The sequence below is a fragment of the Dermacentor albipictus genome, chromosome 3, assembly GCF_038994185.2.
Source record: "Dermacentor albipictus isolate Rhodes 1998 colony chromosome 3, USDA_Dalb.pri_finalv2, whole genome shotgun sequence".
Taxonomy (NCBI): domain Eukaryota; kingdom Metazoa; phylum Arthropoda; class Arachnida; order Ixodida; family Ixodidae; genus Dermacentor; species Dermacentor albipictus.
Window position 1 is genome coordinate 86743114 of NC_091823.1, and position 26815 is coordinate 86769928.

Below are 26815 nucleotides of genomic sequence, written 5' to 3' on the forward strand. Positions count from 1 at the left end.
GTAAATTACCGTTCTACAACACCAAAACGCCACCCTTACAACGATAAGACGTTTGGTAAGCCAGAAAAAGCGCAGAACGAAATACGGGTGGCGACGCCTACTTGAAGTTCCGCACCTGGTGGCTGTGACGTCTTGGATTTTGATGGAATCTTCTAGGGCCTACTAATTATATATAGCGGTACAGATTGACTACATTGTGCTTTAAAGGAACCAAATATTAAAGATGGCGAGTTTCGGGAACCTTTACTCAGCCAACGCGGCCCAAATGCGAAAACATAATTTGAAATCCCTGACGTCAAGCTGACGTACTGGCGCTGGGGTTTCGGCGCGAAATTCTAATACTGATACTTGGACCTTCATTTTCTTATCTAATAACCAAACTATTTTTTTGAAATGACTACCTGCAAGGTTCTCAAACAATGCTTCATAAGTCTAAGTGGATTTATTGTTTCGTTTTAGTGCCCTTTAAGAATAGGTTCGCTTTCTGTTGCCGATGACTACCTGGAAGCTAGTCGCTTTAAACCAAGCTGCCCCAATTGCGCAATTGTGGCCCAAGGAGGAGGAGGAGGAAATAGAGAGAGAATGCAGGGATGTTAACCCTGCGCAAAGTTCTGAAGAAATAAAACACCAGCGCACGCTTACCACATTTCAGCATGGTACCTCTAACTTTGTCGCCCAGTCTAGGCGTGGCATTTCATGTGAAGTGGCCAAAAATAAGCCTATAAGAGGCGCATTTGCCCCTGTATTGCTGAACGTATGAGGATTTCGAAAGGTGCAATGTGCTTGCGCCTGCGCTAAACCTTTCAAGCCACCTCGAGAAATTCCTTTCCTGATAAACTCAACACTATAGCTAACTGTTCTTCTGCTTCTCAGAGCAAAGCCTGCAGAACAAAATTGTTGCTTTTCCAATCAGAGTCAGCGCAGGCGCCTCGAAAGTAGCTTGCCCCGCCAGCTGGGTCCGGTTCATAGGCCGTCAACATTTTGACAGGGTAAGCTCCAAGCGCGTGTGTCGATATTGTAAATAAGAATGAAATGCAAACAAAACTGGCAAGCTGGACGACGTCACAAAATATAACTCTCGAAGCAAACAAGAGGGATATATTTCTATCAGAAAAAAAAACTGTCAGAAAATTGTAGGAGCGGCTCCTACTATCATGACGTCAAATTCGTCGAGACGTATATGGGAGTACGCGAAGCCTGCATTTAACGCTGTTATCTCCTGAACTTCCCAAAATTGATGATATTTCGAGTTTTCTTTTAAGCTTCTGTGTGATGCTCGGTAGTCGTTTTGTATTTTTTTCCCACTATTCGCCTTATTTACACACATAAATCTATCTCACTTGCCCGCTCTCCTTTCGGGTCTTAAGCGAACTGGTCGCGTTGGAAGCGAAAATTGGCTTCATAGAAGGCAGCGGCGGTTTAGAGGCCATTTTGGCACCCAGCCTAAGAATGGGCCAAAACCCGCTCGCCCTTTGCGTGAACCTCATTTAATAGCGGCGCCCATAAAGGCTCTTATATCGCACGTAAACAGGCTGAACTCCGAAAGAGCGGTGGCACAAGAGTGCGTGGCGCCACTGCCGATCAATAAGTAAACAAACAAACAAACAAACAAACAAACAAACAAGCAAGCTAGCCGGAGAAATAGCCGGCTACCGCTCTCTAAGCCTGTTGGGAGCCGTGCGCAGGCGAAACGCTCGCGCTCAATATTCTGTTGTCACCGGGACGTTGGACGCTCTCTCTCTCCAATATAGGTCCCAACGGACTCGGGGTTGGAAATGGGTATTCGTAAAAAAAGTGCGAAATTGTTCTCAGTTTTATATGCTTGTTTCTTTTCCATCTAAGACATAAGCAGCTTTTAGGTCGCCGCTCGTGTAAATGCGCTTTACTTTCCTGGCATATTTACTCCGGCTTTGATTTAGGAGGAGTGGTGAAAGGAGGGGGTGAAAATTTCCCACTCTCTCTAGCGCATACCGTTTTTCGTAGTGTTCTCTCCAAGTTAACAAACTCGAGCGCACTGACGCTCGGTCACTGCATAAGCACGAGAGAAAGAGAGAGAGAAACGAAGAGGGAAAAGTAGGGAGGTTAACCAACGACGTGCCCAGCTGGCTACCCTAGACTTGGTGAGGAGGAAAAGGAAAACTGCTTAAGCAAAATGGCTATTATGCTTTGTACCTGAAGTTATATGTGCGCATCCTTTTTTTTTTCAATTTCTTCGCAGCGATACCATAAATCAACTACTGTAGGCATAGATTGCACAGCCATTGAAGTTAATTTTTTACTGCCTCTTAACGTAACCTTTCCTGCGCCCAGCTGTCTTCCATTAGTTACTCAGGACAGTGTGTACAGCTAAATCAGTGTATACACCGATGCGCTGTGTGGTAAAAGTTTGTTAAATCGACGGCATTGCTCTTTTGAAGGGCACTCTAAACGCTTCAGGTAATGAAACATTTACTGTAAAGCGAGAGATGCCGTTAAATCGGCTGGCTTTAGATGCAGCAGCACCTTGAATTTAACGAATTCATTGTACGCGTAAGCGCAGTCGCTCCATACTCTGACACCTCGCAGGCGCGAGCCCGTCATCCGGTGAGGTCGATGTCAACCGACGCCGGGCCGCACGTCAGTGCGGGGCGTTCACCAGCATTCGTAATGATCGCAGCGCAGTTTCCCCCGTCCGCGCTATGTTGGCAGCGTCCTTGGTCCCCCCTTTGGCAAGTGTCGCTGTCTCTGTGCTCCTATTGGGAACACGTCGGTGGAGTCTCGACCCTGCGCGAAGCCATCGTTGCGCCGAGACCTTTACCGCCGCCTATATGACGGATATATCTGAAATTCCCAGAGCCCTTTTACAAATTCAGTGAAGCTGCCTTGCACAGCATGGCTGTGCTAACGTTAACGGCGGTGTTGAATCGGACGGTGCTGCAAAAAGAGCGAAGAAGGGAGGGGGCCGCAAATTCTACCCTTGCTACAAATGCCCACGAACTTCTTTCTTTAATGGAATTAAAGGTGAGGTTTCCGCCGTCGGTGGAGTTGCAGTTATGCGTCGCGTCACGTTCATGCCTTGTTTCGTCTGCTACGTGACGCGAGTCATGTTGGCGAAGGGGGGGGGGGGGGGTGGCATGGGATCCTGGTGTTTTGCGTTCCAGAACCATGATCTGCTTATGAAGCACGCCGTAGTGCGGGATCCGAATTAATATTGACCACCACGGGACCTTTAACGTGCCCCCAATGCATGGCACACGGGCGTTGTTGCATTTCGCCCCAATCTAAATGCGACCGCCGTGGCCGAGATTTGACCGCGCGACCACGTGCTTAGCAGCGCAACACCGTAGCCGCTAAGCCACCATGGCGGGTTGTTGGGATAAAGCGAAAAAGATAGAGCGAGAGGACATTAGATGAATTTTGAATACTATACATTTTAGCGCAGCTCCTTATAGGCTTCTTAATGTATGGGCACATCAGAGACTAATGTTCAGGAGTAGTGAGGCAGGAAATGTTTCTTTGAGATTTCTATTTACGCAGATTTTATTTGCGACACATTCGTAAGGAGTTAGAATATAGCGCTTGCATACGCGGAGATTTCCTTGCTCTCCTCCTATTTTCCTTCTATTTCACTATTCAGAAGCACTTGCCCAGATTGTTCGAACCCACAACGATGCCATTCTGCATTATTGCCATTCACTTCTAAATGTGCCGCGTTTCTGGCTTCTTTTAGTTCCTTTATTTCTTTGTTTTCTTGGTCCACCGATTGACGTGTTCACCCATTTACAATATGTCAGGCTCACTCAGTTTTTTTTATTGCCATCGATTAATACATCGATTTTTATTGATATTTATCTTGATTTTGAATGACACTTCAGAGAAAACAAATCGCACCGATAACAACACCCTCAAGACGACAACAGAGAGTCTCCGTTAAAGATGGAGCGAAGCTTTAATTGTTACGTTCCTGAGAGATTACGACATCCCCTGGTTTGGGCGAGCATTTGCACGATAAGCACAAGTTGTCGTTGTATAACATATACTCGGCGGCGACCTTCCGCGAATATTTATTTGAAATTTAAAATCAATAACTGTGCACTAAAAAGCTTTCGTTGTATAAAAAAAATATTTTGTGACAATCTCCTGAGAACTTGCATTTTAAATGCCACAGTCATCACCTGTGCACTTAAGTATGGAGTACGCATCCTTTCTTTTACCCTCCTTTCCTCATAGTTTCCTGGCACCTGGTCGGACCAGTGTGAAAATTCTTAGCGTCGTAAACACGTACTATCGAAGTTCAGTGACACCTATATGCAAATATAATATGGCGCCTTCAAGAGCCTATCCTCCGAACATTCTCCATTTGAATGGTGCGGGGTTAGAGCAACATTTCCACACGATACATTTCTTCACCTAAGCAATTCACAAGAGCACACCACCGCACGTTGGTACTACGCCAGATAGCACTCGCTGATCTAATCAGACTGAAAACGAGCCTTGACCAAAACTAGGCACGATAATCTATTCTCACTTTTCTCATTTACTTTCCTGCCAGGTCGGTTCCTCACATCCGTCTTCGCAATTACATCTCTTAACGTTTAATTTTGCAGCTGCAAGACAGACGAACCCGACAAGTTCTCGCGATGGTCGGAAATCGATTGCTGGTTTCCCGAGCCGTGCAGATGCGGAAATTCAATTTGTTACGGCGCGTTTACTTGGCAGGCGTTGGTTTCCGGAGCATCGGGGTTTCCTCGTGCGGCTCACGAAGCGCCCTAAAGCAAGCAATAACAAACGGACGATGCGAGCGGCGCACTCAGTACGACGTTACGATGGTGCAGCTTCGTTTCTCAACAAGCAAGTGACTGCAAGATTCTTGTTTTGTTTTTGTTTTTCTCGCCTTCGTCTCTGCTACACTCGCCGTCTGCTGACGCATGTGGCAGCTACTCCGCACTGACACGAACTTAGCTTTCACGCACTCGTCTGCGTCCCAGACAAAGCGATCGCGCGCCGAGCCCCTGCAGTTTCGTCGAAATCCACCGGATCGCTTCCCGTTATGTTAATGCAATGCAAGACTTGGGTTAACATCGCTTACTATAACGAACGATAATATATGGCTGCGGCGTTAGCAGGCGGGGTCTGCAGAACCGGAACGCTGGAAACAAGAACCCGTACGAACGCACACGCACGCACGCACGCAGGCACGCACGCTCAAGTATGCACGCTGTGTACGCATGCACAAATTCGATGGACGCCGATGCGATACTTGTCCGTTCTTTTGTTGTGTAAATATCCGCACTGCGTGAGGTGTCTTACAATGGCAAAATTGGTCTTGCAGTCTCTTCCAATGCTGTGATCACATTCAATCCGCTCTCGCTATTATGTCTGCTGCTTAGCCAAGAAGCGATGCAACACTTGTCAGGCGTTCCTTATAATTGGTTCGTCTATCATTCGTAGTCAAGAGCCCTATAAAACAAATTTGATGATGTTCTACGCACGCACTTAATTTACATTTTACTCGCTATCTAACATTAAATCCGAGTTACAATTCACTATTTAATGGTGTCTCGATAGCGCAGCAAAACAATTCACTGTCCGTGTGTACCGGCTTGAGCCTTCCAAGTGTACTTGTGAGGATTGATGTATACTATGCAACAAAATATTTAGGTGTTCCGGAAGCTTACTTCGTTTTGACTGATGAATCAGTAATTGGTTTACAAGAAGGGTGTTTAGTTCACTGCTGCGGCTTTTGAGACCCGCATGGAACACAGAACGCGACGCCACTGGCGACGCCCGCATCGCATCCTCGGCTGCTCATCGCCTGCCCCTCGGACCGTGGCACCGACTTCCCCGACTAGCGCGCTAAGCCTCGACACCGTATAGCACTGCTCCACAAACAGAGGACAGTTTGCGCTTGCCGAGGCCATATCCGCCCGCAGCGAGCCGACGCTTGAGCTCCGACTCTCGGCCCCTTGGCTGCGTCCAGTGCTTGCTATCTTCTCTCCGAGGCATATACACAGAGGACACTTGCATGGCACGGCTGCGCTTCCTCGTTCGGCCGTGCAGTCACAGGACTTTCTTTTCTTTCTCTCTCTCTGTCTGTCTTCTGCCTCGGAAAAGGGCGTCGAGTATCATGGCGTTGTATGTCGCTCTTCCATATCCGGTGCTCCATCGAGCGGAAACTGAAATGGGGCCGTGAACAAAACGCAGTAAACGGAGACAAAAGAATGGTTTGTCTGATCGTTGTCTTTGGATCGCGCTTTCCATCTGGCTCTTATTTAAACGACGGAATAAAAGTGTGGCTTGCTTTTGATGCGCAATGCCGGGTGTGATCAAGTCGAAAACCCTTCACGATTATGATTGTTAGCGATAACCAAGAAACGATACGCTAGAAGACAAGGCCGACGGGTAAGCGTCCTCCTCTTTCTATGCTGATTTCATGGCGTCGTTTTCTCTGGAAGGTAATCACGATTCGCATTTCCTTTCATCTTCCGCGGTTGTGTATCCTCAGCTTTTTAAGTGGCTGCTGAAATGGCAGATCAATAAACGAAATTATGGTTCGACGTCTATCTGGTCACCACGAGGTGGAACTGTCGTCATTGTACCAGAACCTGAAGTTACGCTTCACCTCTTAATCTTATTTCACTTTACTGCATTAAAAGCAAGTGTGGATGACGAAATTGCAAAAGGTGGATTTAACTTGCCAGCGCGGGATGTTGACGGTTAAGTCTGAATGCTGCCATGAGATAGTTGAACCCGAAGGCTACAGCCTTCTTATACGAAATCCCTCCTCCCTCCCCTCAATCCACCTCGTGCGTTTATCCAAGGATAGCAGTAAGATAGCGTAACCTACAAATGGACAGCTGTGATATTTAATCAAGCCCCATATACTAGCGAATGTAAGTTCCTGGAGAGAGAGAGAGAGAGAAAGGCAAAGGAAAGACAGGGAGGTTAACCAGAGATTATCTCCGGTTGGCTACCCTGTTCTGGGGGAAGGGAAAGGGGATGCAATAGGTGAGAAAGAAAGAAGGATAAAAAAAGGAAAAAAAAGGAAACCTAAGCACACACACGCACGTACACACGAACTATTTCTGTGGGTACTGTCACGCAACCCGCAAAGGCATTCCTAGTCGTTTAGAGTCGAAGCCACTTGAAGGAGCAATGTACACAGCAACGAGTGTGAACGTAAGCTTATTCGATTTCACGATTAAACAAACGTACTGCTTGTCGTCGTGAGGCGGAACTGGGTGCAACACGTAAGTCAGATCACTTCTAATATATACAATTACCTTGCTTACATCACCACAGGTAGAGGACATGAATGCCTCATAGCCAGAAATACGTATAACATTCTGCACATGTGATGGTAGGCAGTCACCTTTAAACACGAGCCTTACACAGGTCGACTTGCCAAGGCGCCGAGCTTGTAGTAAGGCAACACCGTCTGTCGCAGGTTTGATTAAAATTGGCAGGTCGCTGTCGTTAATGGATGTGTCAATGTCATAAACAACACCGGCCGTTGTTTCGTTGTCTTGCGGAATGAGGTAGTGGACATTAATGTTGCCCAGGAGCTTGACTACCATCAGAGCATTGATTGCGCTTCGGTTGTGGACGTCTATAGCCAGGATGTTCTTTCGAGTATTAATTCTGATATCTTTGATTTCTCCTGGGACAAGAGCCTCCAGAGAAACGGAAATCGCTTGTCGATTAAGGCGGTTGAGGTTGTCGGCAGGTGCGTCCGGCACAAAAAGGATTGTGTGCGCCGATGGCCTGCGCTGTGGAATGACGGTAGACTTACTTGACGAAGACCGTCCGCGGATGTTTCTTCTCTTGGCCTTCCGGTGTACCACTCTTTCGAAGCCTTGGTCATCTGAGGCGTCATCGCTTGAGTAGGAGTACAGCGCAGTGTCCTCGCTGTCAGCTTGACTCGGTGGGCAATTTCTCTTCCTCGGGCCGGTACCTGACGAAGCAATCACGCCGCGTCGGCATACTGCCGACTCCACTTCCATTGCCGTGGCAATGAGAGCGGCGTCTCCCAGTAAAACACGGGAAAAAGCCGAAAATACTGCAGCGCGAAGGAATAGTGGTCTCTACGAGAATCACTTCGTCTTCCTCCCAAGTTCCTGGAGAGCCGCTGCTTATGGTAGCGATGAAAGATGAAACACAAGCACATGCTGACGAACAAGCGTCTGAACACCCCCCCCCTCCCCCCCCGTCGCCCCTCCCCTGAGAGGAAACTGTAGGCTACATAGGCCTTGCCACTCGGAGAAAGTTGCAAGCGCGCTGCCTGCGCTCCTCGCAGCAACATCGCTTCGCTGTGGTCTATGCACATCCATTACCCTAAGGCGTCACTCTTGATCAGGATACGACGCAGCCTTCAAGGAACACGTTGATCTCGTTACGGACTACTGGCGTTTACATTGGCGTGTATACGCTGGCTAACCACTCTGCTTTTCAGAAAAGAGCTTTCTACTTCTCTCTTCTGACATTTAGTAAAACAAATTACAACTACTGACACATCCTTACCAACACGCGTTAACAAGGCTGATAAAAGAAGTTATCTGCTGTGGAGGCTCATTCGCCTTAGCGTTATGCTGCTGAACACGAGGTCGTGGGTTCGTTTCCCGAGCACGGCAGCTGTATTCCGATGGCGTTGCAATGCAAAAGCGCTCCTAAAACGGGATTTGGTGCAGGGTAAAAGAAACCTCAGGTGGCCAAAATAATCCAGAACCCCCACCAACGGCAACCGTCGTAGAAAACTGTACAACTTCAGGGCGTCCCAATGCAACAACAAATTTTCTTTTTTTCTTTTTTTAGAAAGCTTTATATAAACTTTGTGGTATGCTACTTCACCGATTATTTCTTCCAATATCCATAAAATGTTTAGCGCACAACCTGAGGGTTACAGAAACGTCAAGCGGAAAATCTGTTTCTGCGGTCGATTCGCCGCCTCAGTGACCCGGGAATAGACTTCGCTTGAACTCTAACCTAACCAAGCAGCGCGGTGACTGCCGAGGCAGTTGCGATTGCGCAGCACATATATACAATGGAGAAGTTAGCACCCTAACCATTTTTGACAGCTCGCTGCGCTTCTTTCTTTCAACGAGTTCGCAAATTGAAGCAGACTACGTAACACCGCAGCCACGACGTTGGCACTCCAAGTCATCGGAGCTATGCGCTAGCGGAGAGCGACGTGATAAGTCGTCTAAGTCGAACTATGAAAAATTTGAAGCAAGGCGGAACGAATCGAAGGGCACGCCGTGGTCGCCCGAGCAGGATTTTGTTTAGCATTGAAAGCCTGATTGCCATGAATGTCCCCAGTTTTGGTGCGCGGTTGCTGCTGATGCTGTTCCGTCTTGAATGTTTTTCGTGGCTCGATCTTTCCCCGCGCTTCAAGGCGCACGAAAGGAAAACGGTGGAAGCGCTAGCATAATTCGATTGAGGTCAACTGCAAAGCAAAACAGAGAGCTTTGGTTACTGTTTGCTCTTTCCCGCTGTCCGCTCGAGTGTCTCCCCCTGAGGCGTTCCGAGTTTCAGACTATGGTTGGGGACAATTTGTCTTTCTTTTTTTTCCCCGGCTTGCACGCTCCGTTAGCAGATTACTTGGGCGAATAGAGATTAGGCTGGCCTACAAGACAAATATTTACAACCGCCGTCTTGCTTGCCAATGTAGAGATTAGATTGACTGGAAAAGTGTTTTCATCGCTTCTCGCTTGCTTTTTTAGGTTATCTACACGGCTGAACTTCCCCTTTATTCTACATTATATGATCCTATGGTGTTGGGCTGCTGAGCACGAGGTCGCGGGATCGAATCCCGGCCACGGCGGCCGCATTTCGATGGAGGCGAAATGCGAAAACACCCGTGTACTTAGATTTAGGTGCACGTTAAAGAACCCCAGGTGGTCAATATTTCCGGAGTCCTCCACTACGGCGTGCCTCATAATCAGAAAGTGGTTTTGGCACGTAAAACCCCAAATATTATTATTATTATTATTACATTATATGATCGGTTTGAAGTTCCGCTAGTCAGAAATTGTAAGCATAATTAGGAAAGTGCCACGTTCTTTCTTTTATCTGTTCTTTTTTTTCTGTCCCCTTGGTCCGAAATCAAGACTTACTTCCTCTGGTATTACAATGGAGGCGGTTATTGTGAGACGTTTTTTGCAAGCATAGCGCACATTAGTTCGCTATTAACATGACATGAGTAAAAAAAAATAGTACTAATTCTGTAAAACTGAGAGACAGATGTGTGTGCTTACTATATCAATGTGTTTTAAGGCATCTGTGACAACACTCTGAGAAGAAAAAGACGGTAGTATGAATACAGGTCACTCTTTGTTAAAGGCACGAAGAACCTGGTATTACGATGGATGTTTCAAAGTTCTCGTGAAGCAAGTGAAAAGTTCTTTTAATTATATTTTTGAAATGTAAAGTGATGTTCTTCTGGGCCCATGAGGCTGAGGGAAAGCTCTTCTGTCCATGTATTTCTCTTCTTCGACTCGTCCCATAGCGCATCGGTATTTTTTTTTTTAATGATAAATGACGTTACCGGAGATAACTTATGATCTTTATGAAAGGACGATGACGAAGCGGCTCTTCGTGGTTTGAAGCACATAAGTAACGGAGTAAGGAACACCGAGACATAACAAGTACTTTATACGCTTTAAACCATGAATGTTAACAAACTAGTAAAGATTTCTGCCACGTTGAAAAGGCTCTTGTATGGAACGCAGCTTTTTGTCAAAGTGCGGACGTTTAGGAAGGAAGGAAGGAATCAGGAATAGACGGAAAGACGGGGAGGTTAGCCAGTTCTCAGACAAGCTGGCCACCCTGTGCAGGGGAAAGGGTGTAAGGGTAATAAAAGATAATAGGAAAGATGCTGACGTTCATTATGTATAACGTCATTGACCTTGTTACATCTGTTTACTGTCAAAATATCTTAATAAGGTTATCTGTGGTGATGTTCTTGGGCTTTCTTGGACTTTCTTCGACGTTTTTGGATGTTCGTGGAGAGAGAGAGAGAAATTAAAGAAAGGAAAGGCAGGGAGGTTAACCAGACGACAAATACCGTCTGCTACCCTACAGTGGAGGAGGGCGAGAAGGGGCGTAACTTACCGAACTATTCTTGACGGCTTAGAGAACGTAGGATTATGGTATGGTGGTATGAAGAACTTTATTTGGTCCTGAAGGTCAACCATAGGTTGACGCGGGCCGCTCCCACGTTGGGACTGTCAGGCCGAGCCCTTCAGCCACATCGCGGGCCTTCTGGACTGCACGTAGGATTATGCGACTTTTTCTTATTAGTGTTAGCAGTGAAGCATTAGGAGTCTGGCCAGGTATCGCAATATATTAGCCGACAATTGCAGCAGGAAAAAAAGGGTAGCAAAACGATAGAACGCTGCTTGCTGGTCTTGTCCTCCGATGATGCGCAGCTTTCAAGGACTGATGATTTCTTGCGCGAGCAAAAGGCGGCACGGCATGGCGCCGTAATAGTAGCCGTGGTGCGTACCGCAAAATTCAGTACTAGGCCCCACGCTTTCTAACCCTAGCACTCGTTGGCCTTGCTGATTCGCTACCTTGATTTCTCTATGAATCATTTTTTATTAAAAGATGATTTGCCGCAAGGCACATGAAGAATGTCTCAGTCGATGCAGGTGATATCCGCATTTCGGGAAAATGAAATTGTGGGCACGCAGGCTCGTGCTAAACTACATAAAGTGGTCACGCTGCTTCCTTTTTAGTTCAGCTTACCTTCGGGGAAATGGCAGGGATTATTCCTCTGGCAAATGCTTATTCAGTGTTGCTTTCGCCAACAAATCAATGAATTCACTTGTTATAAAATCCTCAGACAAGAAAGCACCGGTGAGAAGATCCACCATGTTTTCGGAGCAATCACTGATCGCGACCTGTCTTGCGGTGTTCATCCCTTATGACGCAGAACAAAACTAATCTACTTCTAAAAGTGTGTTATGCTAAAATCGTGGTCTTCAGGGTATTACAGGGCGAGGTGTGGTCCTCACGCTGCCTAACCTGCCTGCCTTTCCCAACTTCTCCGCTTGTTACTTGTGAACAAAACAGCTGTGGGCAGTTGCTTGTTGAGATTTTGACGCCTTCTGTGCGACCATTAACGGACTCAGTGCCAGTCTTAACGCTCAGCGTTCATTTATGTTAGTCATTTCCTACTCAGGCATCGCACTCGTCCTTGCCTTCGATGGTCCTTCCACTTTTACAGCGAAGCTGTATATGGCTAGGTTCTGAAAAAAATTGCGTGCGTTGGTAGAGCCTTGTAGATCGAGAATTTTGCACCATACGTGGGCCGATCCCGAATATAGTGCAATTACGGGCCGAGCCATGGTGGAAGTCAAGCAGGCTTTAAGGGTTCCGCCAACTAGCAAAAATAACTTTAATACATGTGTATCAGATATTAAGCTGATAAGAACAGATACTGCGCTTGGACCCGCGTGGGCCATGTCTACGTTCGCACCGCCATCTTTTTGTCGGCGTTCCAAGTGCTTGTGTATCTCCTTTTATTTCCTTCCGCTTGCCCGTGGTGCCGGTGCCGTAAGCGTGCGGCCCACCAGGACCGCGAGGCGGAAATAAATGTGAACCGACCATGTGGCCCCGATCCCGCAAACTTGAAACCCTTCACGGGAACAACAGTCAGGTTTCCTAGGGAGTTTTTGGGGAACCAATTCGGCGTGGCCTATGTTGTGTGTTACCGCTTGTGGCTTTCGAGTGACCTCATCGCAACCATTACCGCACTGTGGGACGTAGACCTACGCACGATCATTCTGGCTACGGTGAAGCACTGTGTGCCCTCGGAGTGCGGCGAGGTTCGTGTGTGTTCTACGTACCGGAATTCGTTATTAAAAGGTGTAGTGCCACATATTGAAACAATAGATGGGTATGGATAGCCTTTTCCGAGGCCCAACATCGTGGAGGAGTGACTAGTCACATCTCGCCTTCCATTTATGTGTACACGGCGTTTTATGCACGGCGATGGACAGTTCACCATTACGGGGCCCGCATACACAGCTTCGCTGTTCAAACGAAAGGGCAGTTTCAGGAAGTTAAGCTTCAAAATTTAACTTGACCAGCCATTTATCGATCTTGAATGGGAGTGCCAAACTGTATGCACGGTTTTGTAGAACAGCTGTGAGAACTCACCGTGTTTCTTATCCGCAAATCAAGAATCAAACTAAGGACATTCCCGGGCTAATTTCACAATGTCCAATGGGGTTAATATCCGATGGACTCCTTTCTCTGCTCTATCTATAAGCAGAATCATTGCGAGTACATCAATGACGATAAGTATCCATAACTACGAATGTTGCTAAAATAAATTCTATTTTTATCCTCCTCCCCTATAGGCTTGCCGCCTCAATAGCCAGACAAAGCAAACTGGCAGCCAGTCCCGTGCCATCGTCGATTTCATGGTGCCCGCCTCGATCACAATTAAATTCCGTCTCTTCGAAGCTCCCATGGTTCGCACGCTTTCACGCCGTACCGGCAGCTGAAACATGTGTACCTTCTGCACTAAGTGCTTTGTTGCAGTTCTACCGGCCGCAATGACATTGCAACGCCTTCGAATTTCGGACGTTCGCGCATAATTTCACTCGTAGGCGCGCTTTTTTCTCTTGCGTCGACCTCGCATAACTGCAAATATTTTGCCCGAAGAAAGTTTTGCTGTGTAGAAAGGCAGCGGTGCTGCTTCTCCGTATCGTAGTGAGTGCAATGAAGTGAGCTATATGGAACATTTTAATTGGTTCTCCAAACGCTCCTGTCCTGAAAGGATGAGGCTTCTGGACAACATGAGAAGAGAAGTACTTCCTCAGGAACGTGTCGAACAGTTAGTTCTCCCGGGAAGAGTGCAGATACTGCGCAAGAAAATGTCATGCATTCTTCTGATGGACTGTACTGACGGGAACATGGCGACATATTTGGCGCTGAAAGAGGCGTTCGCCGGCGGTGCGATTGCTGGCCAGCTCTGGCCGGCTAACCCCGCCTGCAGCAACATTATCCCCACGACCAGCACCAACAAAAACAATGCATGATAAATCAGATTAAAGGAACGCTCTAGATAAATATGGAGATAGCGAGAAAAAGAAACACTTCCTTGCAATACACTGTCGACCAAGTAGAGAAAATCCTTCACAAGGCGTTGCTGGGGCATTCCGGGTTTCTCAACTGTTATCAGCTTGCAAGAGAAATTGCAGCGGGGCATTCGCGGACATTTAACGGCCAATTGCTCCCGCACAGACGAGAGCTAGAACGTAACGCTTTCGCAAAGACGCTCGCGTGCACGCCACGTGAGCGCGAAGGACGGCGTGCGGCCTTCCTCGGGCCTTGCTGCAACTGTAACGAGCATCTAGCGTGCTCGCCGACGCTGTGCGTCGCGAAAAGCTCCATCAAGAATCACCGTCACGCCAAGATCGCCGACAGGCGACGGTCAGTGGGTGCGTCGATGGAGGATTTGTGGTCAAGGCTTGTCAGGGCGCCGGTGGCATTTCTCATCGTGTAAAAGGCCACGGGAGCCGCCTGTCTCTCCGGCAACTATATATCTGTTGTTTCCAATCGTATACCAACAAAAGGATCACCTTGAACGCTTGCAGTGTCATGAGATTGATTTGTATGCACTCTGCTTCCTGGAAGTTTGCACGTTTGTATTGACCTCGGCAGCAAATAATATTGCGTATCTAGCACCTTGCTGGGGAGCTTGGGGAGGGGTAGGGTGGAATGTCGCAGGAATAAAATTTATTGATTGTTAGAGAGGCTGGCTTAATTGAAAGCATAGCTAATTAGACTACATGTTATTGGTTAGCGGTGAAGGATGATTTACAACGAACATGAAGCGGAATACAGAGAAAAACAGCAGTGAACGGTAACTAACTACTGTTTTAGAGAAATGTGAGCTTGAATTTCAATCAACCCAAACCAAAAGCAAACAAAATATAGCAGACTAAAATGTCTTGCTACCGTATGACTTAACATGTAGCTCACGCATGCCTTCAGCAAATAAGAACGCTTTATTGTGCAGTATTTGTCCACTTAACCCAACGTTGTCCGTGTCAAAGTCTTCTGTGCGTTTCGAGATGGCCAGGTGGAGAGCTAACGCTGCAGCTCTGTCGAAACTAAACTGTGCACGCTACACCGTGTGTTGCGCGAACACATGAAGTCAAAGCATTTTGGGGGGGCCCAAGGAAATCTATAAGGCATCTCGGACTGCTAAAATGGTGAAGCGTACGCTGACGCATTGGACAGAATTTTCTTTTATCTCTGCCTTACTTGGCTAAACAATAAACTTTAGTCTTCTATGCCGTTGTTTTTCATTAGCAATATTACGGTGTCCGGAGAATTCTTCGCACAAAGGCTTTGAAATAAAGCAAAAATGTACTTTCAGATCCGACGAGTACCATAATTTTGCCTTTGGGGAAAAAAACACAGCTATGACGCATTCGCAGTGGTGGAAGCTGTCAGGAAACAATAAGCTGCCTACCTACGCATAAATGCGAATCCGCCAAGCTCCGAGAAATACAATAAAGTCTGAATATGTTGAAATAAAATTAAATTGTTTATTTGCCATCCTGTCCTAATGCCATCAGCCCTAATACGTTCAAAAGCTTACTGCCGGCTCATATATAACACATGATTAGTGACTACGGCCCACAGTGCTAAAGCAGCACAACATACGCAATATCTGGGAAAGCTCAATATTTGAAAAAAGTGCGAATGATTTGTTCGCTAAAAGTGCTCTGCAAAATGAAGTAAGCGAATACCGAAAGGGAAGAATCAAAGAATTGCAAACCGGTTACCATTCCTTCTAAACCTTCTGGCTGTAAAAATGATGCGATTATGTCTCTCTTTTTTTTTTGCGGACAACCTGATTATCGCATTAATCAAACAAGCTTCTGCGCAGGTTTCGTCGTCGCAAGACGAAAGGAAATGTCCAGACATCTCCCTCTCAAGGGAGGCGGGATCTAATTTGCTTGGAAAGATGTTTGGCAGATTAGATTTGTAAACCGGCCTCCTTGACTAGCTATATAAGCACAAATGTCGGTTACTGGGAACGCAATATTTGATAGCGCGGAGATCCCATAATCTTCTTTTCGTCACCTCTCTGCTCACGTGGGCATATGAAAAGATCTGCCTTCTACTTCTTCCTCTTGCTCTTCCTCCGCTGGTCACATGGATGCTCCCGGTGGAACTGTGGTCTTTCACGGGCAAGGGATGGCTGAGGACGATGTGGAAATTTCGCCCATGAATAGCTGATATTACATTAACTGCCGCTCATCACTTGAAAATAAATTGCGATCTCTTTTGACAGGTCACGAATCATAAATCATAAATATACTTAGTCTTGTGACGCTTTCTTTGAGGACTCCATTTTAATATTTTAAAGTAAAAGAATATATTATTACGCGAGGAAATGAATGCTTAGGGTTTTGTTTCTGATTTTCGCGTGAAATCTTGGTAACTCTGACGTCATTTTTTTTTCGTTGTGTTTTCTGACATTTTTGACGTTTCAAAGAGGGAAAGGTTCTAGAAACTTGCTAGCTTTGATCCTCTTCAAATACAGCATAGTGCTTTTCCGCCGTGCAGACGATAAACTATACCTGTCACGACGCTGTCAAAATTGACATTATGGCGAATCGGTACAGCAGCTTTAGGATCGCATCACCGCCTATCTTACGCTCTTGCGCCTTTTACGGCTTGAAAAGGTTCCTCTCGGAGTGAAATTGGCCATTTTCATATCGACGAAGCGCAATTTACTTCTTGAGCTTAATGTTTTTGCTTAGTGTACCTTTAAGATTCATGTAACCGTAAAGTCCAGCCCTTTGTTCATCACGAACACGCACGATATCGTGATATCGCAGTAATGGTTAAAAAAACGGAGTGAACAAGTGAATACTAGTGGAGCGTCCTGCATTGCATAGTAAGACATTTCGTTTGTTCTTACGATAGCGATATGCACATTTACCTAAGTAGCCATACGAACGGCGCTTTATCCTGTACGCCTTTCAACGCATCTTTGTGTGCAGTCTTACTTCGACTGTTGTAAAACACAGGCCACTTACACTGTCCTCCTATTTATTTTTGGTGCGCAGGTATACAGACTGTGAAAACCGGAATACACTGGGCCGCCAAACAAGGGAGTCCCTCGGACATCTAAAGGACAGGTGAGTGTTTACATTCTGTAGTATATGTATTAATTATACGGAAAGCCTCCATGATGCAGTGGACGAGAGTCTGGTGAGCGTCTGGTGACGCTGACTGTAGGGTGATTATCGGACAATGCAGCCAGCCAGAGGAGGCAAATATGCCTTACACACTTCCATTCAATTCTCATAGCTTTGCGCGCGTAAGCTGACGCGATTTGTTACATCCGCGCAGCTTCTCACTCAGAACGCATCGGCCGTCCGCTTATGTCTTCGTGACATCTGTGGACGTATTTATTTTTACCGGACGAGCAACAGGAAAATACAAAAGATAAATGTTTCTTTCCGCAGATTCTGAAGGGCGAAAAGTCCACGTGAGAATGACTTGCGAAAAAAGCACGAATAATAGCGCAGAACGAGAAAGTTCATGTGGCTGTGCAGAAGCATAGTTAGGGTGTAGTTATCATTTATTGCGCTGAGCTTCGTTACCGGCAACACTTCAACTAAACAGGGTGAACTTTTGCAAGCTACTAGAGTTTCGTACACGGAGCAACAGCAAAGGATAACGTAGCACTATTCCTTGTAATAAGAGCCCATGGACCCCAAAAGCAACTGGTGCACATACTCTTCATGTACAATTGGTCTCGAGCTGTGGAGCCAATGTCATAATGCGAATGGCCAAGCCAGTCGAGACTTATATTGGAAACTTCGCTCACTGCTCTCAAATGCCACGTTCGCACTTCCTCATTTCAATGAGCAGAGGAACTTTCGTGGGGAATAAGCATGGCGAGCGCAGGAAATGAATTGATAAGAACGTATCACCTGTCAGCGAGCTGAATGGAGAAGGACGGACGAACGCAAGCCGAGCAAAGCCAATTCAAGCCAGGACACGCCAAGACGAGTGGAGAAGATGGGGAGCCGGTGGGCGAACACAACATCCGGACAAGCACGTGCACATTCCATGTTCTTGCCCCGAAGTTGTCTCCGCTCCCGCTCCCGCCTGGCGACTGCAGCGACCGAGCCGCCGAGACGACGAAGGGAAAACGTTGTCTGCCGGTGGTCGACGCGAAAGCGAGCCCCGCAAAACAAGCGGGTCAGGGCGGACAAGTGCGACAGATGGCTGCGCGAGATTCGTTCGGCAGCGAGCGTGGTGTTAGACCCTTCGACAAGCTCGCCAGTCGTGCGAGCCGCGTGAACTGTTTTCTCCCGTTTCTCCCGAGGACATCGTTATGACGATTACGGATTCCGCCTACGCGGAGATAAAAAAAAGCGCGCCTGAAAGTTTCTGCTCGTGATTGCAAATTGTGAAGAATAAGATGTTCGTTTCTTTTACCATACTCATTCAACTCTGCAGGCACTGTGGTTGTAAGGAAGGTGGACGGCGACGAAAACTACTTGCGTAAATGTCAGCAGGAACATTCGCTTATAAGAGAATTGCCATAAGAATTGCACTTCACGAAACTTACCACTACGTTAGGTTGTTGTGGTCTAATGAAGTTTTGTTTGTGAAAAAGAAACAGAAACAAAGATGTCCTTCACTTATTTATTTATTTATTTATTTATTTATTTTGCAAAAGCTGAGATACTAAGAGCTTTGGCAGGCCTGCTTATCTAACAGACTGTCTTTGCAGCATGAAAGAAGCACTAACGATGAAATAAAAGACAGAAAGAACTCACCAATTAACGCCGGAGCATCTAATTGCAGATCCGTGTCGACACGGTGATAAGAACGGACAGACGTATTCTGATTCACATAGCCGGACCAGCCACGGCTTTAGCTAGCTGCATCGCCGCACAATACGGGCGACAGGGAAGTAGTGAGAAGCACACGGGCGGTGTTCCAGCTTAGTGAGGCCTCTGTTGCATAAAAGTCGTCGTGCGCAAACACTCGCGAAATACTTTCCAGCTTCCGGCTGACGCAGTGGGAGGAGGTGTGCGCGATTCCGCTGTGGTAATTTGTTTAACCTGGTGTGCGCGTTCCGCGGGCAAGATTTACTGAGCGCGTGCAGGGGGCTCCAAAGGCATGCCTCCTTGACAAGGAATTGCAGCCTTAAACACAAAGAAGTGAAAATCGCGTGCACCTGTCTTCAATTTCAATGGATGCCTAGTCCCGAAGAATGGCGACCGCCTCGATGCCGTTGCTCTACTTTTAGCTCTGTACATGCTGCAGTAAGGTAAGCATGTTAGCAACAACAGCATACAGTTTGCGACGCTGCACTAGCGTGTACATCGAAAACTGTACAAAGTGGTCATCTGCAGCTTTCAGTGCAAGGAAGTGGGATGGGTGTCACAGCTAACGTTAGCCGAGCTCGCAAAAACAAAATGTAGGATACACGAGGACGCAACCAACGGTATCATAGCCGCAGTGACGTACCGCGCCAGGAGAACGTTTTTTTTTTTCACAATTGCACCATGAATAATTACATTCTATTAATTAACGAGCTCTCTAATTACCGAATTGAGGGCGCGAATTTCCATAGAACAGTAATAATCGTGTTTTAAAACACCCGATCCAGTTGTTTTCAGTGCGCTACGTCTCGCGTAATTATATTTGTTCCGGGTTATAAACGAGATGCGGGAAATATGCAAATAGCTGCATGATTGCGCGTCCGCCCGCCGCCACGCCAGTGGTCCGAGGCGTTGCTCGGAAGGATTAACTCGGCTCAATGCCTTTGTCCGCCTCCTCGATGCCTCTGCGCACTGCATTGGATTCGCGCTGCACGCGGGAAAGGCGGTTCGCGGTGACCAACGCCAATACCGACGCCTCGGCCCTTTCACGTGGCAGCTGAACCTCGCATTGAGCAGAGTTAACTCTTCCGATCAACACCTGGGACCGCTGGTGTCGCGGCGCACGGACGCGTAATCATGCCGCTATTTGCATATTTCGCGCATCATTATATAACTCGGGAAAAAATAATCACGCGAGACGTAGCACACTGAAAACAACTGGATCGGATGGTTTAAAACACAATTATTACTGCTCTATGGAAATTCGCGCCCTCAATTCGGTAATTAGAGAGCTCGTTAATTAATAGAATGTAATTATTGATAGTTCAATTACGAAAAAAAAAGTTATCTCGGTGTGGTACGTCACTGCTGACAGAATGCCATTGATTGCATCTTCGAGTATTCTATATTTTCTGTTTAGGAGCTTGGCTAACGTTAGCTGGGACACCCTAGCTGTGTATTGAAATCCCGAGTGAACGTCGAAAACGTAAAGGAATGTTAAGAAATCGTTGTTCAACAGAGGTTAGGGACCATTCATTTGTGTGGATAAGTAAATCCAGAGGGTATCAGCGAGACCGTATAGGTGCGAGAACTTAATCGAACATGAAGTTGCAAAGGCAGAATACCGGTACTTGTGTATCGTTTCGCGTATTACGTGATTTCGACGTCCACACTTAAACCATAAAACTGTACCAGAAGGTTAAATTAACTACAGCGATAATCAAGCGCTCGTATTTGAAGTCCGGACATGTTTAAGTGACACTGTGCTTAAGCAAATCAGATTCGGTGAGATTTTATATATATATATATATATATATATATATATATATATATATATATATATATATGTATATATATATATATATATATACGTACGTTGCGTGAGCGTCTGAACTGCAATTCGCAATGTGGTGAACACGGTTTAATTCCTATTTCCGGGTCCCTAAAGAGGTGCGACTTAATGCTACCGCATTTCTCTCATTTGCCGCTCAATCGCTACTGACTTCTTTTTTTTGAAAGCTTGTCTTATATTACAGAAAGCAAACTGGGACATCTTATTTAACCTTACCCTACGTCCCTTCCCCATTTCTCTTTCGTTCATATGACTTTGGTCAAGGGGTGATCGTGTTCTTAAAAAAAAAATGAACGTGTTTCCTCCACCACAGAGACGTTGCTTCGAAGTGGTTAAGTCAGACGGCACTTGCAGCGGTAGCGACGGGACGCAGTCAGCACTTTTAAATTTAGGCACTTGCACAAATACAGAAAGCTAGCGTAGTTTTTGCGGCCAAGAAAGCACTGATCCCTGCCAGCGTCCGTCGTCTCGAAAGGTCTTTGAAGCGTCTGGGTGTCTTCTCTGGGCCGACCGGGTAGCTTGTGTCACAAAGTTGTTGCCCACGATACCACGGTAAGCAGGAATCCACTGAAAGAAATTAGAAGTATAGGTGTATGGTGTATTTCCTAGACAAGATTAAGACCGGTATGAGAAAGGCCACCGCTCTATACCGGATTTATCAAAAGAAGCTGTGCCCAAGAAAGACAAGGACGATAGGCTATTCGGCAACCGCGTGGCTCTTTTGCTCAAGAAAGTGAAGTAGTATAATTTGCATAATTACGCGTTTAAATACTTTGTCGACTCACTCTTCAATATATTACTCTGGGGTAAAAACAATCAAGAGGAAAGTCTTTCACTATCTCACAAATCACACTTTTAAGCAATTTCGGACACCCTTCGTGAAACACGCGGTATCGCTACGTCTTCTACAGCAAAGGTTAGCAAAAGAATCGCTGGCGGTACCTGCAATTTTCCCCAAAAAACATGGTTTGAATTCTTCATATCAGGCGGGGTCATTTCTTTTTCTTCCGACTTCTCTCGCCTCAGCCCTGGTGTCGCGCAGCGAAACTTGCCAATCGCACATTATTCAAATCTTGTCGTTCCCGTTGCCGGTAGAGTAAAATACTCTTCCTCGTCATCATTATTATCCTCATCGTCAGCCCATTTCCTGGACAGAAGCCGCCAGGAAAGTAGCGTCTATATGCTTCCGCTTGGATTTGATCTGATTCAGACTCCAAATAGTCTAAGTCGTCGTCGCACTGTTGTCATCTATCTAAAGCTATCGTAAGTGTCTGTGCCGTTGCTATCCTTGTCGTGGCCTCGGTATTTTTCCCTACACTCCATGTCATCTTCGTCATCTGGCCATCTACCACTGCTGCAACGTGAGACCGTGCTATGAACAGACATCTGTAAATCCACCCCCGCCCCCACTCCCTTTTTTTTTGTCTGTCTTACTTCTTACTGACAAATCATCTCTGAATAATATTGTGATCACCATTACGCGCCGTCGCAAATATCTACGGCTCCATCCTTTTTTAGCTCTCTTTTCAAATAAGAATGTGCCTAAGTATGTCGTATTTATCGGCGCTTTCCTCTTTTTCTATTTTGCACTTGAGCTAAGACGACCTAAATTAGATCGAAGGTGTGGTTATAACATCGTGGCTCACGTCATTATTCATTTACCTTATTCTCCAGCTTCACGATTCGCACGAAGCTAAATTTGTTACGCAGCATTCTTCGCTAAACGCTTTCGTTGGATTATTCTTTTTCTTTTTTCTTCGACGCCGTCATCTGAATACTGAAGTACAGAAGAGTCGTAATACGGGCCAGTCGAGAGGTAAAAAAAAAACAAAAGCCCTAAAACACGGCCGGAGAGCTTCACGGAATTCTTGATTTAGGCTCGCTTCCCGGACGGCCGGTGAAAAAATTTGATTTATTCGCTCCGCTTCGCGTTCACTCAACTTATTTCTCGCCGAATTGCCGGGCTTGTTCTGCGCAGCTATTCGTATTGATTCTTCGCTTCGTGTTTGCTCTGCCCAATTGGCAGTCATTGCGAGATTGAAGAATGATCAGGCGCTGCAAAGAAATAAGAAGCACTCGGGCCGAGTCTGCCTCTCGACATTCTTCCGGTTCGATCCTTGCATAGGAGCGCCGTGTTTTCTCGCTGTTTTGATAACGTTCCACTCACGGGACAAGTGCGAAGATGCTTCATTGCTCTGCTTGAGCACTGGAACAATTGACAATATTGGGGGGGGGGGGGGGGGGCGGCTTAAGCGTTTAGTGAGCTATAACAAATTATACGCGTTTCACACCAATATACAAAACGTGTAACTTCTAGCTATCAGAAAGTGCTAAACCCTACCTAGCCAAATGGCAGTGAAGCGGTAAATTCTTTCGGATCGATGAAATTGTCAAGGCGACAACGTGAAAAGGTTATTTTGAATAAATTAATTATGGTGGACCATGATGAGTGCACCATTTTGCGTCTTTAGAGCCCTTTTAAATGCCATAACTGAATTTCTTCGGGAACATTCACTCCTCGACATCTTCCGTATATAACAGCACTTTTCCACCACAAGCACTTTCATTTTACTTTAGTTTTATCTAACATCCAACAGTAAGCTGCTTCTTTTGATCATTTGTGCACGAATTTGAGTTGTATATTGTTTTAAATTCAATGCTACTTGCACCAGAGACATGACTCGTGGCAGTAGAAAACGAATAAATGAAAATGTTTACGTAGAAAGAAATGGAGTTGACCAACACAAGAATAGAAACATGGTCTCTTTTACGGTGTCGCTTCAACTACTGTGATGTATCACCTGCTTGCAACCTGCCCCCATTCGAACGCGTCTGCTCCTCGAGGTAATTGGCGGTCGCAAGTTTTAAGTGTCGCCTCTCACGGCAGGTTCCACTATAAGATATGCTATCAGCAGATGACGCTGTTACCTCTTTGCTCCACATGTTCGCCGTCTATCGCAGATTGAATCCAAACTCACCATCTTACCTTTCTTTCATCACCCCTGTCCAGGGCTAACGCGACTCTCCGCTCCTCTCCTTTTCCTAATAACTCATCACCACTTAAATGCTTCTTACGTTGCCATTTCAAAGCACGCAAAGGCCTCGTTTATTGGCAACTCAAACTAAATGCTCGCCCTCAGCAGCTGCGCTGAGAAAAAAAACTCCGGGCCCTTCCACTCTGTGAAGAAGGATGACCAGCGAAGCTATATATGTGGTCACCTTAATGGCGAACTGCACCACCGCCGTGGGTCGGCCCGGCATCGCACTACCTTTGGGATCGGCCCATGTATGGGAAGTTTTGTGCCTACAAACGGACACGATCCTGGGGGAACTAGCCCTTAACAGCCTCGCTGTAACAGCCCATCCAGGTTCAAGCATGAAGCGAAAGAGAGCCTCCTATCACGGCATGCGCTGAAGTCTTCGTAGCTCTCAAATCGTCGTGATGCCGCCGTGCACAAGCCCGAAAAACAGGGATGTCGAAATGCTTATTGTGTACCATTATGCGTGTCATCGTGGGGGAAAGACTCCAGTGTATTATTTCATCGTTTTGTGAAAGGAGCAGACGACGTGCTTCGTAGAACGACTTCAATAAGAAACTTCGCATTGGGAAAAGGTGTCGACGGATGCTATACACTGGTTTGTTCGAAACACTTCACTCGGGACTTAAAATTATTGGGTTTTACGCTCGGAAACCACGATATGATTGTGAGCCACGCCGTAGTGGAGGACTCCCGAAATTTGGATAACTTGAGTTTCTTTAACGTGTCCCTAATCTAAGTACACGGGTGTTTTCTCATTTCGCCCTCATTGAAATGCGGCCGCATTGGCCGGGATTCAATCCCGCGGCTTCGTGCTTAGCAGCCTAACACTATAGCCACCAAAAAACTGCGGCGGGTCACTCGGCACTTTTTTCTTCCCGGCGAACAGAACATTGCTTTCAATTTCTTGCTGGCGTTTCAGTTTCGCGGAATGAGCTTTGTTTAGACTGGCTCTTTAATAAATCATAGTAATTTACGTCTATAGCTTCCTTTTTTTTTTCATTTATAGCTTCCTTCCCCGGCGTTAGTGCTACTGATGCTTTAAGCAGCACGAATATTCTCGCTGATGTACTTGTGTCTACAATCACGGTAACCGGAACGATAACGGACTCGGAAGGCCTGAAGTTGATCATGACTCATGTTAGGCCGGGAGGCGACATACCGTTTTCATTCCAAGCTGTAGTTTAGTGGTGCAAGCAGAAGATGCTGTTTTTTCATTCAACGCGCTGAGTTGTTAGTTTACTTGCTCGCGAGAAATTTAGACGTAGTAGCAAACAGCGCTCACTCTAACTTTGGAGCGTTCGCCCAGCGCACAGCACCGCTAATTTGCTTTCCCAAACCGTGAACGCACCTAAATTACATTACAACTGGTTCAGTTGATTTCCAAGTCACGCGTTTACATTAATACAAGTGAAAGTGCCCAAAAGAGAGCCCTCGCTGGCTAAATTTTGGAAGCCTGTTAGCAGAAACTCAACTTGGTTCAATTGGTTGTTATTTTCTCGCGTTTCACTAGGTTTTGAGAATTTCCACAGGTGGCCGGCCTCTGCAGCCCTACTGCGAACTCTACGTACTGCAAGCATGAACAAGCACCACTCGTAGGACGCAGTAAACCTTATCACACGCATCGGCTATAAAAAGAAAGGTTCGGCCCCGACTCACAGACTGAACTCTGATTTATTTATATTTTATTGTATGGTATTCAGGAGATGCTGTCGCTGTTAATTGGCGCCGGCTGCTTCTTTTCACATAGAGATACAAAAAAAGGAATAAATCATAACAAAAGTAATGAAATCATAACACAAATTCCGGTAACATAAGTACACTGATGTCACACTATATACTGAAAGACAACTCCAAATCATAAAAGCACAAAGTTCAGTCACGTAAGTAGACAAATGACACACTGAAACTGAAAGTCAATTCGAAAACACGGCAACACAAAGCCCAGTCACATATGTGCACTAAAGTAAACACAAAGTCCGGTCACTTAGCTAGACTAAAATAAGGGGCACGTACGAAATCCCGAATTAAATTCTTACGAATTTATGAAAAAACCAGGCATTGGATTGGCCAAATTCGGGTAAAAGCAAAACATAGAACACACTGTACTCAATACTTTCCGAGAATATTGCTCGCTTCTAGAAATCTTTGAAGGGCCAGTAACGCTCGTCTTTGCATTGAGTATGTTAGCCAAGGACCTGAGAATTTCCTGAAGCTGAAGGGCCTGCGATCTATTGCCACTAAATAAAGTGCCAAGCATTGTCTGTGTGGTCATGTCGTGGACATCCTAGCAGAAGATGATATACATCTTCATCAGCGTGGCCACAAGGGCATGCCGCACTATCACCTCTTGAAATGTTATGTAGAAAGTGTTTTGTGTACGCGGTACCGAGCCGCAGACGGTGAATCAGCGTTTCAAAGGCTCTGGTTGCATTTAATGTGGACGGGATTTTAAATTCAAGTGATGGGTCAACGTGAAATAAATCTGAAGATTTCGAGTTCTGATCAAACCATGTAACTTTGCAACCACGGGATGACACCTGCCTTAGTATGCGGCGGAATTCGCCTTGTGTAAGAGGGAGACCATGTGTGGCGTTTCAACCTGAGCTTGTCCATTTGCCTTATCTGCTACAACATTCCCAGGGATATTGCAGTGACGAGGTAGCCATTGGAACATTACTGCGCGATTTTGTTCATTTGCTTTTGTGAGTTCCTTATGTATCTCGTTAACTAACGGCATATTTTGTGAATTACTCATGTCTCTATGAAGTGAGGACAAAGCAGCCTGTGAGTCGCAAAGGATCACCCACTGTTCCCCTTTTTGCATTTAATTTATGTAGCGTAGCAAATATAATACTGCAAAAAGCTCTGCTGTTGTTGATGACGTCGTGTGAGATAGTGTAAACGTTTGTATTTGGTTCCGTTCTGGAATGACAAAGGCAGGTGTAGAAGAATTTGTTTGGCAAGAATCACCTGTATACGCCTGAATATAGCCAGGGTATCGATAGTATATTTGTATACCGCCAGTCGTTGTGCTGCTAGCATAAACATATCTCGCTTGCAAATAA

At 46.1% G+C, this 26815-nt stretch overlaps 1 protein-coding gene and 1 pseudogene across 4 annotated transcripts in view; one reads left to right on the plus strand and one right to left on the minus strand.

The window, feature by feature from the left end:
• Positions 1–26815, plus strand: part of LOC135898837 (alpha-2C adrenergic receptor-like) — a 696056-nt gene that overhangs the window by 322161 nt on the left and 347080 nt on the right. For all 4 annotated transcript variants that reach the window (XM_070535753.1, XM_070535751.1, XM_070535752.1 and 1 more), the window contains one exon: positions 17079–17150. The gene's annotated coding sequence lies outside the window, so the exon portion shown is untranslated. The remainder of the gene's footprint in view (positions 1–17078; positions 17151–26815) is intronic.
• Positions 12280–12443, minus strand: LOC139058320 (U2 spliceosomal RNA; annotated as a pseudogene).